The 19,926-nt window shown below is 49.1% G+C and overlaps 1 long non-coding RNA gene across 1 annotated transcript in view; it reads left to right on the top strand.

Moving 5' to 3' along the window:
- Window positions 1–4,608, top strand: part of LOC137216781 (uncharacterized) — a 45,453-nt gene extending 40,845 nt beyond the window's left edge. The window contains exon 3 of the long non-coding RNA XR_010939855.1: window positions 4,443–4,608. This is a non-coding gene — a long non-coding RNA (uncharacterized lncRNA). The remainder of the gene's footprint in view (window positions 1–4,442) is intronic.
- Window positions 4,609–19,926: the final 15,318 nt, after the last annotated feature.

Below are 19,926 nucleotides of genomic sequence, written 5' to 3'. Positions count from 1 at the left end.
TATGAAGTTGTACCGCTTTTAGATTTGTGTGACACCGCCACTCTCAAGACACAGAACTCTTCCATCGCCACGAGGGAAATCCCCATGTCATCTCTTTACTCTCACATCCCCCTTCTTCCCCAGCCCCTGGCAGCCAACGATCTGGTTTCCATCTCTATACTGTTGTTATATTGAGGAAGTCCTGCAATGCAGTCATAAAATATGTGACCTTTTGAGATTGGCTTTGTACAGTCTGCATAATTCCCTGGAGATTCTTCCAAGTTGTTGTGCGTATCAATAAATAGTATGTCTGCACTGAAGGGCGTCCAGACTGATACCAGTTTTGGGCGCTTACGTATTTGGCGGCTGTGGGCCAGTGTCTGTGTGAACCTCAGTTTTCATTTCTCTGTGATCAATGCCCAGGGGTGACTGCTGCTGTCCGGATTTGCAGAGCGGGATCCAGCAAACATTGAATGATTTTACGTTTGTCCCCCTATTCCAGTTCCAGAGCAAACCATGTGTGTGCACCATGGTTCCTGACGAGATGTACCGTTAGCCCCCAAAGGCATGGAACACCCTGGCTTCAGTGACTGTTATTCAGTCTCTTCTGTTTATGCAAGCAATCTAGATTAGAAATAAGTTTTTCCTATGGGGCGAGGAGGGGCTGAAGACAAAGTTTCTCTGCAAACCGAGCAGGACCCTCTGGGTCCTTCCTGGGACAGACCCCTCCCCCAAATTCATTCACTCTGTAGCTCCTCTCTGAAGTACCTGGATAACAGGGCTTGATGCACATTCCTGAGTTGTATTACAGATGCTAAGCCCCCACCAAATGGAAGAGCTAGCTGCTTGGCTACTAGGCCTACTAGAGCCTAAGGATTGATCGTGTTAACCCACGTGGCACGCCCTGTTACCTCACCATCAGCCAATCCGGGAACTGGGTACAAGCTGATCGCACACCCTGCCACCTGCCTCCCTCACCTGGGCTTTAAAAACGCTTTTCTGAAACCCATTTGGGAATTCGGGCTTTTTGAGCAGTAGCTGCCCTGGACTCCTTGTACGGTGCCTGCAATGAAGGCTGCACATTCCTTCACCACAGCCGCTGGTCAATAGACTGGCTTTACTGTGCGCAGGCGATGGGACCCACGCTTGGTTCCGTAAGAGCTGGTTCAAGATCTGGCTTTAAGAAAGCAAAAGAGGGACTTCCCTGGCAGTCCAGTGGTTAAGACTCCACACTCCCAATGCAGGGGGCACAGGTTCAGTCCCTTGCTGGGGAACTAAGATTCCACAGGCCGTGCAACGCGGCCAAAAAAGAAAAAGAAAGCAAAAGAAAAAGAGTCTCTAAGAGATATCTGTCAAGGGCCGAAGAAGTCTAGAAAACAGTGCAGGCTTTCACGCGGCAGGCTCATGTGAACAAGATCTCCTCCCAGACGTGGATAATGTACCGCAGGGTCCCGTGGGATTCCTTTGCAGCACCTGCTGGAAGTAAGCATCGCTCAAGAAAACCCACATTTGTATGGGGAGCAGTGTTTCCTTGCCAGTTTCTCCACCTTGGACTCGGATCTGAGACTTGAGGCTTGGGAACAGGACATCTGTTAAGACTGGCCCAACGGCCCCCCAACCCCCCCCTCCCCAAGTCACATTTGCTTTGGGTCATTTTGAAACCAGCTCCTCTTTGATGATGAGTAGGTAGAAAAAAAAAGCAGGTACTACCCACAAGGTTAATTTTTCACTACGTCTTGTTTGCATTGTTGGTTTCCATTGCCCACAGTAGAAATGAAGCAGTGATTTTTATGCTCCGGGGGAAAAACAATGTTGAGTAAGAAGGCTAGTTTCAGTGACTTGCTTCTGGCCGGAAGGAGAGAGTGTCCCACGCTCCTGGAGAAGGGGGAAGAGGACCAGCCTCCCCCACCAAAGTCTGGCAAGGGGGCCCTGCTTAGGCAGGGCGCGGCCAGAGCAGCACACCCCAGTCTCCACTTCCCAACCCAGGTGGGCAGAGACTTACTGAGGGCCCTGTTTTCATCGCCATTCAGGCCCAATCTCATTCCTTCCCCAGAAAGCAGAGAGCAAGGACTCCGTGTACCGCTGCCGCCTCGCCGACGGTCCGCTGTGAAATCCAAGTAGCGCGAACACTTTCTCTGAACGTGTAGCTGGGGGGAAAGATGATGCAGTTAGGTAGAGCAGTAGCTGCCGTGAACAAGACGTTTTCTTGAGTTGATGAACTAAGTAGGAGAGAAAAGAGGTCCCTTGGTGTGTCTTCCCCATTTCTGTGTCTATTTTCAGATCCAAACTGTTTCCTGTTAAAATATGCATGCCAACATTTTATTTTTAACAAATGCTAGCCAAAGTACGCATCAGTGTCTTCTCCTCAGTCTCTAAAATTGGGTACGATGGCCTAAATAGCTGGGGAGTAGCAGGAGGAGGAAAGATTCTGAGAAGAATGCAGACAGGAGGAGCTGAGTGGATGGAAAGGAGAATCTCGCTGTCTTGGTGGCGAGGGGCAGACTCCTGGGTCAGCCTCCAAGTGGAGAGGACAGGAGTGAGCGGAGGGCTGGGCGGACTCACTTAGGATGCTCTTAACCCACTGGCTTGGGAAATTTGTTTGCAAGGGTAGCTTTTTTTTTTTTTTTGGCTGCGTTGGGTCTTCGTTGCTGCACACGGGCTTTCTCTAGCTGTGACGAGCCGGGGCTACTCTTCGTTGCAGTGCACGGCCTTCTCATTGTGGTGGCTTCTCTTGTCGCGGAGCACGGGCTCTAGGCGTGCGGGCTTCAGAAGTTGTGGCTCGTGGGCTCTAGAGCGCAGGCTCAGTAGTTGTGGCGCACGGGCTTAGCTGCTCCGTGACATGTGGGATCTTCCCGGACCAGGGCTTGAACCCTTGTCCCCTGCATTGGTAGGTGGATTCTTAACCACTGCGCCACCAGGGAAGCCCAAGGGTAGCATACTTTTGAAACTTGCTCCTTTATGTTGTATGAGGAAAATCACACCATAAAGACTCAAATTCTGGTGACACTTCATTTCATACAAGGAAGCTCAGCTGGCAAGGAATCTCCTTGTACTTGAAAAAAAAAAAAGTATTAAATCAAACTAAAGCTTGCATGTAATTCAGTCAGAACGACTAACTCTCAATGCCCCGCTCCATCTCTCCTCACCCCCATCCCATTCACCCACCCCAAGCAACAACTTTCCATTCCTACCTGTTTCTTCTAGAATTTCTCTCCATATTTCTAAGTACTGATAATATGCACCTGCTGTTATTTCTTGATTTCTTCATTTCAGTCAACTTCTATGATGGTACCTGGGGATTTGGCTGGTTCAACCACCCCAGTTTAACTCCCTCCAGCCCCTCAACTTAGATGTTATGATTTTTGTTTAAATAGTCTTTGTATTGGGCTTCCCTGGTGGCGCAGTGGTTGAGAATCCGCCTGCCAATGCAGGGGACACGGGTTCGAGCCCTGGTCCGGGAAGATCCCACATGCCGCGGAGCAACTGGGCCCGTGAGCCACAAATACTGAGCCTGCGCGTCTGGAGCCTTTGCTCCGCAACAAGAGAGGCCGCGACAGTGAGAGGCCCGCGCACCGCGATGAAGAGTGGCCCCCGCTTACCGCAACTAGAGAAAGCCCTCGCACAGAAACGAAGACCCAACACAGACAAAAATAAATAAATAAATAATTTTTCTTTAAAAAAAGTCTTTGGGGGCTTCCCTGGTGGTGCAGTGGTTGAGAGTCTGCCTGCCGATGCAGGGGACGCGGGTTCGTGCCCCGGTCCGGGAAGATCCCACGTGCCGCGGAGCGGCTGGGCCCGTGAGCCATGGCCGCTGAGCCTGCGCGTCCGGAGCCTGTGCTCCGCAACGGGAGAGGCCACAACAGTGAGAGGCCCGCCTACCGCAAAAAAAAAAAAAAAAAAAAAGTCTTTGTATTACTTTTTTGTAAATGTATTTATTTATTTATTTTTGGCTGCATTCAGTCTTCGTTGCTGCATGTGGGCTTTCGCTAGTTGCGGTGCGCGGGGGCTACTCTTTGTTGCGGTGCGCGGGCTTCTCATTGTGGTGGCTTCTCTTGTTGTGGAGCATGGGCTCTAGGCATGTGGGCTTCAGTAGCTGTGGCACACGGGCTCAGTAGTTGTGGCGCCCGGGCTTAGCTGCTCCGCGGCATGTGGGATCTTCCCGTACCAGGGCTCGAACCCATGTCCCCTGCGTTGGGGACCACTGCACCGTGAGGGAAGTCCCTAGTCTTTGTATTATTATGGCTTCCTATGTTCTCTGCTAATCCAAGTGACAAGCTATGATTACATTTCCTTTCTTGTTGAGCTCTGAATATTTTCTGGAATTAAAACCTGTCGCATGCCATTGCTTAGTTTTCTAGGGATGTATGCCAGTTTTTCCTACGTGCTTTGCACTGTCCACTGATGACTCCCCCAAATGCTCAGACACATTAAGTAACCTAACTGTCCTCGTTTTCCCCATGCAGAGACCGCCCCTTCTCCTGCCTGCTCTGCAACGCACTGATTTGATCTGGAAACCAGCACACGGCTTGTGCTCAAACACCCCACCCTCTCGCCTGCACTGGCTCTCGCCTCCTGGTCTCCTTGTGTTCCCCGTTCTCGGTTTACTACTTCGTGTTTCAGAAACACATTCTCCAGGAGCTTCCAAAGAGAGTGTGCGGGTGAGGTGCGTACCGTTGCTGTCTTTGCAGTAGGCGGAACCTGCTCCCTCGACCCCCTGGTTCTACCTGAGGGAGAGCCCCCTGGTTCTACCTGCATTGGAAACGTCCTCAGAATGTTCTCTGCTTTCCTTCTGCTCCTACTGCCCTAAGGATCCTACTGCCCTTGGACTCTTGTTCAGCCTCATCAGAGATGACTTGTTTTCCTCCGCAGAACCTTTTCACCCCTAGAAATAGAACAGGTGTCCCAAAGTCAGTGGTCTAATAGCTGCAATTTAAAAGGTGAAAAAGAAAGATGTGACGTTAATTTTAAGAATATATTTTATTTATCCAGTATATCAAAAATGTAATGGTTTCAACCTGTAATCAATATAAAAATGATCAATGAGAGGTTTCACCTTGGGGAAGTCTTTGAAATCAGGTGTGTATAGCACACTCACAGCCCACTTGATTCGGACCTGATACGTCCAGTCAGCCCGGTGCTCAAGTATTTGGGTGAATAAGAGGGTCTTTGTGGATACAAAGCTGGCCAGCCTTCCTGGTAGGTGGCCATCTCACAACAGGTCATGTCACTGCCCCAGGGCTTCTCTAGCCTCTGCCCCAGGGCCCGACATCCGAGATGTGTTCTTGGAGTCCTGGAGGATTGTTCAGGTTTGCAACGTTTTCTGTGAAAGAGCCAACAATTCCTGGAAGAAGTGACTCTTCGGGCCTTACTGGGTAACAGGCATAAGGGAAACTGGGTACACGGCCAGCAGAGGGCCAGCCCCTGCCCAGTGGGTCTCAGGTTGGATGGCGGGCAGAAGGGCGGAGGGCAGGAGGAAGGAATACAGGACAGGGCTACTCTCCTTCCCCTTCTCTCTCTGTCTCCCTCTCTCTCTCTCCTCTTCCTCCCCCAGTCCCCATGACAGTCAAGACCCAGAGGTGCCCACCAGGGTGGCAAAAGATTCCGCACTTGTATCTGTCATCTTCAAACTACAGAAGAGAGCAAGCCTCCTGCTTTGCTTGTCAAACGTTTACATCATTTACATAGCGCTTATTCTCAGCCTGCCACTGTTCTAAACCCTTCTGCAAATATGCCCTCATTTAATCCTCATAACAGCCCTGTCCCCATTCTAAGGATGGGAATGCCGAGGCCCAGAGAGGGTCAGTGTATGGTTGAGGTGTGTCCCCAGGCAGTGGCTCCACACTCCAAGCTCTCAGCCACTGCTGGTGGCTCCCCGTCTCCATGGGGTTTCTGCACAGTTAGGCGGAGCGCAGGAAGTGTTTGGGTGTTTCGCCATGAAATGGTCTGCTCTGGAAACAAAGCCTGTGGGCTTTGAACTGAATTTTGCAGAATGGGTTTAAATCCAGAGCCGAGGCGGCGCTCCGAGCGAGTGCTGAGTTCCACGTGCTCCCTGGGGCTTCCATGCTGACCCTTTCCGGTTTCACCGAGTCTGGTCCCCTCATCCACCCTCACTGCCGGAGAGAGCCAGCTAGAGACAGAGGGCATGGCTCACCGGCTAGTCGTACCTTTGAATATGAAACTCCCACTTAAGCACGTTCCAGCCGGGTTAGGCTCCCTACTGTTTCCAACGATGACCGTTTACTCTACCTTTCCTTTCTGCCTTAGTCAACTTTCCGACTTCCAGAGTTTTCAACATGTTGGTGAGCCTCAAATCCCCTGTATGTGTCCTGCTAGGAACCAGCAAGCTCATAATTAATAAGATCTAATAAATTTGGGCTCCAATAATTTGCCTTATGTGATGGTTTTGACAGAAGCTGGGCCAGAGTGAACCTCCACTCTGTGAAGAAAAGGCTGGCTAATCACTGTAATCGAGTAAACATTGCAGAGACTGGATTCATCTGTTTTTCAGATCATGGAGCTATGATGCTTGTTTACGCCTGTATAACAGCCACATGCTATTTCATACATGTAGTAATAATAGCTGGTCTTTTGTTTTCAGGACCATTGTCTAGCTATCACGTCCTTGGGTAATGCAAGCATCCTGCCTTTTATTTTATTTTTTTTTTTTTGGCTGTGTTGTTACATCTGTGTTTGCCCAGTCGTGGTTTCCCCTGAGGCTCTTGCAGTCACACGGACCTGGGAATGTATAATTATGATCTCACCTCTTAAAATCCTACGCGTCTTGCACTCCAACAGTTCAGAGCTATTGGAGCTCTTACTTCAGAAGCAACCCTAGGTGGAGAGACTGCTAAAAGAGAAAAAAGGTTTTCTGAATCAACAAGCAAAACCTTGCTGGAAATTTCCTAAAGATAGCATCGACAGGATACATAAATATTCCAAACTCGGAAGCAGAGACTTGTGAGATAAAGCCTCCAGTTTTGGGAGACAGTGAAGGGTCAGGGATATATATTCTAGTCTGAGAAAAAGAAGTGGAAATTGCAAATCTGTACATGAGCTGTGAGGAGCTCGTATGCTGGTGGCAACGCAATTACCTTTGAATTAATCGTCAGGAAAATGAATGAATACAGGAATGTGGCTTTTGAGGTTTAATATGATTTTTCAGTAATAACTACGTAGGAATAATTAACTAATTCAGGACAAGTGTCTTCAAAAGTCTATTAAAATATAGCTCCGGTAAATTAAATGGTACCATCTGCTCGTGCTTCTCTCTTTAACACAACTAATAAATTGTTTTTCATGCATGTAATAAATATTAGATAACTTGAAATTGGGTTTTCCCTTATTGTGGTGTGATATTTTTAGCATGTGACCTTGGATATTCCAGAAATATTCCTGGGTTCTACCATGGTAATTAGTACTTAATTTCACTGCGATAGTTTTCCCCATGCTCCCGAAAAAGTGCACGCTAATTATGAATCATCCTCATTTGTTCATCAAGGCAAGCCCTCCAAGGACATCCTTAAGATGACAATTTATTAACATAAACCAGGCTATTCTATGTTCTTAAAATAATAAAGCCCTTCAAATATTTTACGTTCGGAACTTACCTGTGAATTTATGGCAACCTCCCAAATAATCAGACTCACTGTCATTTGGTTCCTGACCCATCCTTTCAGAATGAGCACAGGCGCTGCCATCGGGAACCGCAAAGTGCGTGGGATGAACGTCTCCCAGCAAGAGATGGAAGCTCTCATGTCTGTTTGCTCCCTGCCCTGCACCCAGATGGCTGAGACATAACCCGCCTCGGCACCCGGCACACAGCGAGGCCTGGCAAAGGTGGGCAGCAAAGCCTTGGCTGGAAGCCCCTCCCCCCAACCCAGAGGGTAAGTCCCTTGGGGTGGGATCCATCTCCCTCCACTCCTTTCGCTGGAGCATCCCAGCACCTGGGACAGGAGCTGCCCTCAGGGTCAGCTGCGTGGATGTGTAAATACCTGTTTGCAGGATTGGCACCTACATTCTGTACCCCAGTACCTTTGCCCACGAGACTGCTTCTCCCACCCTTCCTCCTGTTCCCCGGCAATGTTAGCATGAAGGTGCTTTCTCAGCAGTGCCAGAGTTGCCCTCCACCTGGGCTGAATTAGAGCTCCCGCCGGCAGTGGGAGGGGGCTGGGAGTGGTCCCCTGGGGCTCGAATTCTGGTGGCCACGGCACTAGACGTTCCTCACAACTTGATTGTGAAGTATTAGTGTACCCATGCTTCAGGTGCAGGAAATAAGGCATCCTGAAGTTTGAGGGACTCGCTGAGAACCCTGACCTCTCAAGTGCCACGTGGGCCTCTGAGCCCCGGTCTCCAGCATCCCTCTGCTTCCGCCGTGAGGCCAGGCCAACAAGCTTGAGTGTTTAGTTCACAGGAGAGGGAGACCCAGGAAGAGTGTGCCAGAGACACCTGTGCAACCACATTCTATACCATCCACAGAAATAGGGGCGGGATGCTATATTCGTTTCCTAGGGCTGCCATAACTGGTACCACAGACCGGGTGACTTGAAACAACAGAAATCGATTCTTCCCCAGCTCTTGAGGCCGGAAGTCTGAAATCAAGGTGTCGTGGCAGAGCTGTGCCCTCTGAGGGCCTTGGGGGAAATCCATTTCCTGCCTTTCTCTTGGCTTCGGGTGCTGCTGGCAATCCTTGGTGTCGCTCGGCTTGGGGACGCGTCCGTCCAATCTCTGTCATCACATGGGCTTCTGCCTGGGTGTCCTCATGTCCTCGTCCCTCCGTGCACGTCTGTCTCTGTGTGTCATCGTCTCTCCTCACAAGGACATCCGTCATACTGCGTCAGTGCCCTCCTTGATCCAGTAGGGCCTCCTGCTAACTAATGATGTCTGCAAAGACCCGATTTCCAGCTAAGAGGACATTCGTGAGAACCAGAGCTTGGAACTGCCACGTGTCTGTTGGCGGGGGGGGAGGCACAATTCAACCCCTAACACGCGAGCTGCGACGCCGCTTGTTTTCTGCTCACCTCGCTGGAGGCGTGCAGCGAGGGGAAGCCACAGCTGGTGGAGAATGTGTTGCTGCTCAAGGCTGGCCCTGCACCTGAAGGCAGCAGCAGTTTTGGGTAGATCCTCACAATGTAAAGGTCACCCGCGGGCTCTGGGGTCTCATGCTGCTAAACGTCTCCCAATGCTCAGGACGGCCTCCACCGCAGAGCATGGCCCCACCCATGACGTCAGTAGGGCTGAGTCTGGCAAACCCTGCCTCCATCCCGGAAGGGATCAAGTGAGGCGTTCAGGCATCTCTCTGTGGGAGATACATGGGGTCCAGCTTGAGGAGCCCTGCCCCAGGCCATGCCCCGCGCTGTGTGAAACGCTCTTCAAATTGTCCAGTTCAGGAAACCCTGTTTCCTACCCAGGTGGACCCTGTCATGCTGATTTTTTTTTCAGTCCATTAGCAAAGGACTAATACAAGAGCAGGCGAGTTTTGAAGATGGAGGGAAAAGGTGTCGGAAGGTTCTGGAATGTGAGAAGCTGCCTGCTTGGACAGAGCAGAGGCAGCAGAGAACACATGGTTTTAAGCTGGGGGGAAGCAGGACATGGTGCTGTCAGCCCCAGGGAGAGGCCAGGCTCCCAGAAGGGAGTGGAGGACAGCTAGGGACTAAGTGTATGCCTCACAGCTTGGCAAGGGAGAGTGGACCACAGTCCTGCGTCAGCCAGCCGCTAGGAGAACGGGTAACCTACAGTCGACTCTGGAGAGCTTGGCGTCTTGGGTTACGTCTCATAAAGAAGTCAGGACCGGGCAAGTCAGAGGCGACGCTTGCTCCATTGAACCGTTTGCAGTTCTGAGCTGTCTGTCTGTTTGATGCATACCCTGCTTCTCTCGGTGGATGTGAAGCTCCTGCAGTATTCTCCTGCTGTCTTTAACTTTCCAACCCCCCTTCTTCTTACATTTTATATTTGCTTAGCTATCTTATTTATTTGCTTCAGATGTTTGGTTGTATGATACTAAATGTCAGCAGAGCGTTCTTACACACCCAGGCTGGCTTCCAACACTGCGTTTTGTTAAGTGATTTGCTTGGAACAAGAAACATTTTTCTATGAAATTAATGTCCTAAAATGGTGGGCTGTCCCAGGCCACACAACAAAAGCCTCCCATAGATACACTCTCCCTGAGGACCTAGCAATAGTCGTATGGGACCTGGTGTTTTCCTGGAGAAATACCTTTGGTGGGTGATCCAACCTGGAATTGCAGATCGACCTGTACCACGATTCCGTATCAGGTGAGATGGACGGCCAGGGAGGAAGGCTCCTTCAGGAAGCAGGCATAGCTCTGTCTCCTAGCATAGGGCTTGCACATCAGCCAGGAGCTGCAGGAATGGGGGGTTTGAATGGTCCAAAACTGGGGCAGGGGGTTCGCATGATGAGTCAGCTTGGGAGACGGAACCCGTAGGAGGAGGACGAGCTTGCGTAGAGCACGAGGAGGAGTGTGGTAGGCAGAATAAAGGCCCCCAAAGATGTTCCTATGCTAATCCTCAATGCCTGTGAATCTGACCTCACGTGGCAAAAGGGAGGTGAATAAATCACAGATCTGGAGATGGGCCGCTTATCCTGGATTATCCGCGCAGGCCCAGTAGATCCCAAGGGTCCTTGTGAGAGGAAGGTGAGAAAGTCAGGGGCAGAAAAGGAGATGTACGGATGCAAGCAGAGGTCAGCCAGGATGTGAAGATGTTACACAACTGGCTTGGAAGACAGAAAGGGGGGCCAGGAGCCTAGGAAAGCAGGCAGCCTCCAGAGCCTGGAAGAGGCAGAAAAACAGAGTCCCCTGAGAGCCTGAAGAAGGACCCGGCCCTGCCAACAGCCCATGCACTGTGAGAACGGAAATGTGTGTTGCTTTAACGCACTTTCAGCTTGTGATAATTAGTTACAGCAGCCATGTGGGGAAGGAACACGGCGGGGGTAGGGGGTGGGGCGGGGGTTAATGACCAGCAATGAGGGAAGTAAAGCATGCAGACGGAGAAGGACTGGAGGCTATTCCTCCCTTCACGCCACCACCTCTGTCCCCTGGCCACTGTGCTGAGGCAGAGAACTCAGGCGGGCGTGGCCTCCGAGGACGGACTGGGCTCACTCCTCCCTCGGGCCTGCCCTGGGAAACCCTGTCTCCCGGTAGCTTTCATCACCAAGGCCCTCATGACCCAACACTGTTCTCATCCCTCATTATTTGTCTTTTAAATGTGATAAGACATACGTAACATACAATTTGCCATTTTAACTATTTTTAACATCAATTCAGTGGCATTAAGGGCATTCACATTGTCGTACAAACATTACCGATACCCATCTTGAGAACTTTCTCTTTTTTGGTAATCGTATAAGTCATCTTTTTCCCCTCGAGGTATAGTTTTAGATCTTTTTTATTTATTTCCTTTTTTTTTTTTAATTTTTAAAAATTCTTTGGCTGCACCACACTGCAGGTAGGATCTTAGTTCCCTGACCAGGGATCAAACCCGCAGCCCCTGCATGGGAAGCGCAGAGTCTTAACCGCTGGACCACCAGGAAGGTCCCAAGGTATAGTTGATGTACAAGATCTCCAGAACTTTTTCATCTTCTCACACTGACCCTCTGTAACAGTAGAACAATACCTCTCCACTACCTCCTCTTCCAGCCCCGCCCTGGTAACCTCACATCTATTTTCTGTCTCTAGGAATCTGCCCATCGTGGATATTTCATATAAGAGGAGTCATACAGTATTTGTCTTTTTGTGTTGTCCACCGTATTTCAGCCAGTGTAATACTTTTAAAGTCCATTTGTGTTGAAGAGCGAATCAGAAGTTCTTTCCTCTTTTTAGGCTGAATAATATTCCATCACATGGATAGGCCCCCTTTTGTTCATCCGCTCATCTACTGATGGACAGCTGGGCTGCTCGTACCCTTCGGCTGTTGTGAATAATACTGCAGTTAACGTTGGTGTACAGTATCTGTTTGGGTTCCTGCTTTCATTTCTTCAGGGTTTATACCTAGAGGTTGAATTATTGGGTCCTATGGTAGCTCCACATTTAACTTTTTTAGGCACCACCAGCTGTTTCCCACAGCAGCTGCACGATTTTACGTTCCCATCAACAGTGTGCTAGGAGGTTCCCATTTCTCCGCATCCTGGCCAACACTTGCTACTTTCTGTTTGTTTTCATTACAGCCATCCTAGTAGTCACGCAGAACACTCATGCTTGATAGAAAAACTCAGTTAAGTACCTAAACTGTCCCTCGGGGAGCAGGGAAACTGGGTGAGGAGGAACCACGAGAAGCCTTCAGGAGCGAAATCTTCAGCACTCAGAAAAGAAAGGAAAGAGGAAGGAAGTTCCTTGAGAGTCCCAAGAGGGTGGCCCCTCATGGGTAAGAGACACACAGGCAGGAATCGTAAGACAGGCACCAGGCGTGCATTACCTTCCGCCTGGCCAGACGTGGGGGCCTGGCCCTAATCCCTTCATCAGCATCTTTTTTTTTCTTTTAATATTTATTTATTTATTTGGTTGCACCGGGTCTTAGTTGCAGCAGGCGGGCTCCTTAGTTGCAGCTCACCAGCTCCTTAGCTGTGGCATGCAAACTCTTAGTTGCGACATGCATGTGGGATCTAGTTCCCCAACCAGGGATCGCACCCGCCGGGCCCCCTGCATTGGGAGCTTGGAGTCTCAACCACTGTGCCACCAGTGAAGTCCGCCTTAGTCAGCATCTCGAACACCCACACAAGGACTCGCAGCTGTGGACCTCTTCTGCTTTATGATGATCCAGCAGAGCAAGAGACCTCAGAGGGAAAGGAGCCATTGTCTGCTCTACCGACATGACTATTCGATGAGCCCTCATCTCCGAGCATCACGGTAGGCCGTAATTTGACCCGCAATACTAGCCCTACGAACCTGATCAATTTGTGGCTGGAGAGTTGGAGAGGGTGGAGGTGTGGGATCGCTAGGCCATCACACACCGCTTAAGACAACTAACTGCTCTTCTGGCAGCACGTTTTCTGAAACGACGTCCAAGAGAAAAAGATGGGTGTATGATACCGCGTGGCGTGTGCGAATCAGACATGTCTGCCAGTTATGTGGACCAGTGAGGACATCTGCCTAGCGGCCTTTTTTCCTTTGTTACCATAATAGACAGAAGCAATTTTATGTCTTTAAGACATACAAATAGCAAAAAATCTATGTGACTTGGGTGTTTTCACAGTTAATTGTGTGCGTGTGTGTGTGTGGTAAAAAACATGACATAAAATTTACCATATTACCCATTTTTAAGTGTAAAGTTCAATGATGTTAAGTATATTCACATTTTTGGGAAACAGATCTTCAGAACTTCTTCATCTTGCAAAACTTAAACAACTCCCCATTTCTACTTTCTGCTTCTGTGAATTTGAGTACTTTCCACACCTCAGAGAAGTGGGATCTTATAGTATTTGCCTTTTTGTGAATGGCTTATGTCAGTTAGCATAATGGCGTCAAGGTTTGGGGGGGTGGTTAATATTTATTTATTTATTTGGCTGCGTTGGGTCTTAGTTGCGGCACACAGGATCTTCGTTGTGGCACACGGGCTTCTCTCTAGTTGTGGCGCTCTAGAGCCCAAGCACCGCAACTGCTGAGCCCGCACACGAGTTTAGTTGCCCCGCGGCATGTGGGATCTTAGTTCCCTGACCAAGGTTCGAACCCGCGTCGCCTGCATTGGAAGGAGGATTCTTAACCACTGGACCACCAGGGAAGTCCCTGGCCTCAAGGTTTATCCATGTTGGAGCATGTGACAGGATTTCCTTCTCTCTTAAGGCTAAATCATGTGATAGGATTTCCTTCTCTTTTAAGGCTGAATCATATTCCATTGTGTATACATATATTGTGTGTATAGACCACATTTTGTTTACCCTTTGATAGGCATTTGGGTTACTTCCACCTCTTGGCTATTGTGAATAATTTTGCTATGAATGTGGGTGTATGAATCTCTCTTCAAGACCGTGCTTTCAGTTCTTTTGAAGATCGATCTATCTATATCTCTGGATGTGGGATTCCTGGATCATCACAGAGTTAGCATCTTTTTGGACTACAAAACAACAAAATTAACAGTGCAAAGACCAGTTGACAAACTATATTTGTACACCAGGGGCGAGCTCATAAGAGGGAAACTTTCTTGCTCCCTTTATGCCTTATTTACAGTTTATTATGAGAGCTTTTTTATTCCACTTGTTATGGAAGAATATATATAGAAACATACAAAAACCTTAAGTGTGCAGTTTAATGAATTTTCTTAAACTGAACACACTTGTGTAACCCACATTCATGTCAAGAAAGAGGACATTACCATACCCGAGAAGCTCCGTTCCCCTCATGACCTCCCCAAGAGTCAACTCTGTTCTGATCGCTCAACCTAAATAAGCATTGTTGATACTCAGAACATCATAGGGGAATAAAGAGAAGAGAGGAGAGGAGAGGAGAAGAGAAGAGAATGGAAGGGAAGAGAAGAGAAGGGAAGGGAAGGGAAGGGAAGGGAGGGGAGGGGAGGGGAGGGGAGGGGAGGAGAGAAAGGAAGGGAGAGAAGGAAGGAAGGAAGGGAGGAAGGAGGGAAGGAAAGAAGGAAGGAAGGAAGGAAGCTGAGTGTGAAGGGCCCTTCCCTTGAGCTGTGTGACTTTAGGCAATTCAGTTAACAGCTAAGCCTCAGCTTTCAACCTCTTACAGTGGCAATTCTCCTAAATGCCCAGCCGTCGACCAGCTCAGCACTGTCATGAGGGCCATAACCAGGTTATCCAATTTTATTACAACTTAGAGAAAGCAACGTTCTGTTGGGGTTTGATGTGATAGAACTTCTGGGTCCATCCCCTCCTCTTTGGGATGGAGATTCTAGAAGAGCACTTGTCAGTCAGTCATGTCCACTCTCAAGTTTATTTGGGATTTGGCAGTGAGAGACAGGAAGGTGAAGGACAGATAGGATCTGAGAGTTCTACTTCCGGTCCGGAGGGAACAACCTCAAGCCAACAGGAAACATGAAGACTGAGTGATTCAATGCCAAGTGAAATGAACGTCAGTTCTGCCACTAGCGATTCTTTATTAGTCCAGGTGGCTCTTAATTTTCATGTCTGTACTTAGCACAACTTCTGAAATCCTCATTGAGAGGTGTGGAATCATTCCCCCACCTTTAGGTGTGTGTGAAATAGGACAGTTCTCATGCAAGGCTATGTAAATCCTGGATTATCTGGGTGGGGCCAATGTAATGACAGGAGTCCTTAAACGTGGAAGGGGAAGGCAGAAAAATTCAAATCAGAGAAGATTTGACTGTGGAAGAATGGTGAGAGAGTTGCAGTGTTGCTGAATTTGCAGACAAAAGCCTTTGACCTCCGGATAGAACTTGGCTCCGGGTTTAGGAAGACACATGGAGCTGAGCCAGTCCTAGCTCAGCAGAGCTCAGCAAGGGCAGAGTTGAAGCACAGCCTGCATGCATTGTGAGCGAGAAATAAAGGATTGCTGCAGTTGCAGCAGACAAAGCTCGTACATGCAGTACACCAGAGGATGCAGTCTGCAGGGACCAGCCTCCAGTGGTCAGTAGTTGCAGCGGGAGGGCTTAGTTGCGCCGCGGCATGTGGGATATTAGTTCCCCGACTGGGGATCGAACTCGAGTCCCCTGCGCTGGAAGGTGGATTCTTAACCACTGGACCACCAGGGAAGTCCCTGGGGGGCTGTTATAGTCTAACCCTTTCTAAGCTCTTCACTTACCTGAATCTCAACCGCAGGCTTCTGGCAGGTCCCCTCTACTCCCCAGAAGAGGCAGGGTCCCTGTCCAGGGACCCCCGACCCACTCTGCAGGGCCTTGTGAAAGCATTCCCTCTCAACTAGTGTGGGGTTGGCGTATGTGCTTCCTTAAGCTTCCCGCTCTTCCGGGCAAGAATCACGACTTCAGCTTTTCCTGAGCACTTAACCAAAGGCACACTTGCAGCCTGCCAAATGCTGATCAAAGGTGAGCTAGTAATAATATCCCAATGGCAAGTTTCTGCAACGTAGCGGTTCTCAAAGTGCGCTTCTCAGACCAGCGTCAGCCTCTGCTGGGAACTTGTTCGAAAGGCAGATTCTTGGGTTTCCCCCAGACCTGCTGAGTCAAAACCCCCAGGACTGGGGCCCAGCCACCTGGGTTTGGTAAGTCCTCCCAGAGGTTCTGCTGCACTTTTAGTTTGAGTATCACTGCTCTGGCCTGATGTTTTGTATTTTTCAGGTCATCGGTCCCTTAATAATTCCCGGTTCTCTTTCCCCCGATTTTTTGGTAGTTATTTTATTTTGGATTTTGAGCTGAAGTTCTCCAAATCATGTAATTCATATTGTGTCTGATCACATTGTTCCTAATTGTTTGAGACGCATATTTCAGTGGAATCATCATAGCTTCGGTTTGTTGAGCAGTGACTGTGTACTAACCGTAGACCTGAATGCAGAAAGCTTCCTCTCAAATCAGCCTCAGAAGAAGAGGTAGCCTTGGCCCCAACCTTCAGAGGCAGAATCCGGAGCAGCGCCCTGTGAATAATGCATGCGCCGCATCCCACAGCCAGCACTGACTCGAAATTCAAAGCCACCGTGTCTCGCTCCAAAATCGGTGCTTGTAACCCCAGACTAAACAGTTTCAGAACCTTAGACTCTGACTTTTAAAGGGCACCAACTGTTTATTGCATCCAGATATTTTGCCACCAGAAGCAGCTTGACATAGGTAAAGTGGAGTGCCACCAGGGGAGGTTGGAGGGCATCAGACGGAAGGTCCCTCCCTTCTCCTGGTGTTGCCTCATCATGAGCTGTGTTCATTCTGAAGCTTATTTGCCGAGCTATTCTTTTGTTCTGGGGATGACCAACGCCTTTTAAAGGTGTAAGGCCAACTGGCCCGAGGCAGGGGAACACAATCAGATTCACAGGTTGCATCAGACCGAAATTCTCCTGACCACCCAGTTCCAGGAACTGACCTGGGGACTTTGAACCCAGCCCAGCCTTCCCGCCTTTCGAGGGGCGGGACCAACAGTCCCCCAGGATACCCGAAAAGACCACCAAATAAGGAATACCCTGCGCCCTCCCAGATTCGCCACACCCCTTTCCCTTCTTCCCCTATAAAATCTTGCCAGACCCTCGCGCGGGTGCGACTTCTCTGGCCCCTTTCTCTCGGACCAGTGAACCTCGCCCGGGAGCGCTCCCTAATGAAGCTCACTTGAAGCTTTCCTCTGTTTCGCGGTGCCGTTTGTTAAGATCCGACCTTACAAAAGGAATAGAGCAGACTATGCCCAAAGCACGTCAAGGTCTTCCTTGTTGGTGTCGCTCTGGCACCCTGTGAAAACCACTTGGCCCTTCCACTCTGCTCCAAACTCCCTGCTCCCTCCAGCTGGTCCTGGAATCAGCTTCCACCACCTCTGCCTTCATACCGCTGTGTCCCCCTCTCACCTGGGACCCCTCCCCAGGGCTTCCAGCTGCCCCGTCCCCTCTGCATCTGGCCTCTGCAGCATTTCGGGCCACACCAACCATCTCTGTGACATTGGATGTGACACCACAATTATATCGGGGGGTCCTTAAGCAACCCCCCAGACAAAGGCTGGCAGTTCCCCCTCCTGCCTCCTGGCCCTCTTGGCCCTGCACTGGAAGGAGGTGTCCCGTGGTGCCTGAGCACCATGAAAACCGAGGGAAAAGGGATTCAATCTCCTGCCGCCATGTTGCTTCCTCCTCTGAGGTTCTCATGTCATGACACAGTCCTTTGGGGCCTTAAAACCTTTCCCTTTTCAGGACTCTCCTAGTAAAGTGGAGAAGTAACGTTATAAAACTTGGTCATATTTTGTTTGGGTTTTTCTATGGCGCTAAAATATACATAACATAAATCTGAATCGTTTTTAAGCGTACAGTTCAGTGGCATTAAGCGCGTGTACAATATTGTGCGTCTATCACTACCATCCACAGCCTGAACTTTTCCATCACCCCCAAGAGACACTCTGTTCCCATTAAACAACATCTCCATCCCTTTGTCCCCCAGCCCCTGGTGACGACGATTCTTTCTGTTTCTATGAACTTGCCTATGCTGGGTACCCCATATAAGTAGAATCATGAGATATTTGCTCTTTTGTGTCTGTGTCATATTATTTTTGGAAAAGGAAGAGAGTGATAGGTGTAGAGGCAGGGAGTGCATAGTGATGAATGGAATTGGTCAACGGCCAGTGACAGAAATTCCTGTCGAAACAGAATAAAGCATAAGTCCTTGTGTGTTCGTTGTCTGCTGCTCCGTAAAAAATTACCACAAGTTCAGTGGCTTTAAGCGCACACATTTTGGGGATTCCCTGGCAGTCCAGTGGTTAGGACTCCACGCTTTCACTGCTGAGGGCGCAGGTTCAATCCCTGGTCACGGAACTAAGATCCTGCAAGCTGAGTGGTGCAGAAAAAAACCAAAAAAACCCACACACATTTCTATGCATCAGGAGTCCAGGCACAGCTTAGCCGGCTCCTCTGCTTGGGGGCTCACAGGGTCTGCAGTCCAGATGTCAGCTGGGCTGCTTTCTCATCTGGAGGTTCAACTGAGGCAGAGTCAGCTCCCAAGCTCCCTCAGGTTGTTAGAAGAATCCATTTCCTTGCAACTGCAGGATGTAGGGCCCTCGCTTCTTGCTGGCGGCCCTTGATTCCTTGCCACACAGCAGCTGACTTCCTCAATCCTGCAAGGTGGTCTCTAGAGCTTCTAGCTACAACTTAATCAGAGGAGTGACCGCCACCCTACATGCCATATTCTCTCGGTTAGAACCGAATAACAATTCCTGCCCACACTCCAGGGGATGGGACCCCCACAAAGGCATGAACACCAGGGGGCAGGACTCAAGGGGGCTGCCTAGGGTCTGTGCAACACGCCTTCAGGGTGGGAGAACTGAGGGGAGAAATGTTCATAGAAAGCCAGCCAGGGGGACGTTTTGCTCCTTCTTGAGTTTACATGAGGTTGCCCCGAATTTGGCCAGCAGACCTCAAAGATAGGTAGTCAGACCTTTCACCCCGAAAACATGGGGCAGCCGGTCTTTTCTAAGAGCTTACAATTAAGACTGGAATTAAAAACACAATCAAGGGAAAGATTACTTTTAAGTATTACTTAGTCATCTTCCTCCACCTGCAAGTTGCAGCCTCAGAATAACTTGGAGGAAAAAAATCCCTGGTTATTTACATTTGCTCTCTATTTTTAACCGCCTTTCTGTTTTAAACATTTAATATCTTCCAAACCCCTATTGGAAGCCACTGAACCTGTAGCAAGATATCCTATTTATTTTTGTAGCTATTTTCATCTGCTTAGAGAACTTTTTGTTTTCATCTGAGCTCTTAGGGGAGGTGAAGCAGGTCAGCATGTCTGGCCCATTTGTCAACTGGCTATGCTGCCTTCTTAATAAAACGGTGCTAAATTCAGAGCTACTTATCACGTGTCTCTTTTTATGTGGCTCAGTTTTTCCATTACTTGAAGTTCCCAAATGCTAATAAACCCTAATGTGCTATATTTGGTGGAATGAATGCATTATGCTTTTCAGAGTTGATGTTTTTACATAAATAGAACATGTTCTGCAAGAGAGAGGGAAAAACCACCCTCGTAGGGCATACATCCATTTGATTTTTTCTTCCCCCTGTTGATCTGGAGCTGTTTAATCAGAGAAGGAGGGAGGGGGAAAAAGATAAACAAGGCAGAGGGAAAAATACACCTACAGATTCGGCCCACCTCTTCTGCCTTCTGTCTTTGGGCTGCAGGTTCCTTTTGTATCCGTTGATTTCACAATCACTAATCATACACTCTCAAATGGATCTAATGTAAAACATGTGTCTGGAAGACAGAAAAATGACTCTCCAAGACTCCGTAAGACAATACCTTTGTTGTTGTTCCAGCTGTAGTTAGAATAAACATTTTGCTATGGAGTCACTCGAAACTCATTAAAATCCCAACGATAAAAATCACCTCCAGTGAG

Source organism: Pseudorca crassidens, chromosome X (assembly GCF_039906515.1).
Source record: "Pseudorca crassidens isolate mPseCra1 chromosome X, mPseCra1.hap1, whole genome shotgun sequence".
NCBI lineage: Eukaryota > Metazoa > Chordata > Mammalia > Artiodactyla > Delphinidae > Pseudorca > Pseudorca crassidens.
Note: the sequence above shows the minus strand (reverse complement) of the source record. Positions and strands in the feature narration are given on the sequence as shown.